The following is a 213-nucleotide window of genomic DNA, read 5'->3' on the forward strand; positions in this document are numbered from 1 at the left end:
ATTTATTTTTATTTATTTATTTATTTTATTTATTTTGTTTTATTTTTTTATTTAGTTTATTTGTTTATTTTTATTTTATTTGTTTGTTTTATTTATTTGTTTATTTTATTTATTTATTTGCGTTTGTTTGATCCTTCCACTCTAAGGCTGCTGCATCAAGAGGGACCGTATGTTTTTTTTATTTATTTTATTTTATTTTTTTTTTTTTATTTT

Source organism: Eimeria mitis, genomic scaffold, assembly GCF_000499745.2.
Source record: "Eimeria mitis Houghton genomic scaffold, Emh_scaff791, whole genome shotgun sequence".
Taxonomy (NCBI): Eukaryota; Apicomplexa; class Conoidasida; order Eucoccidiorida; family Eimeriidae; genus Eimeria; species Eimeria mitis.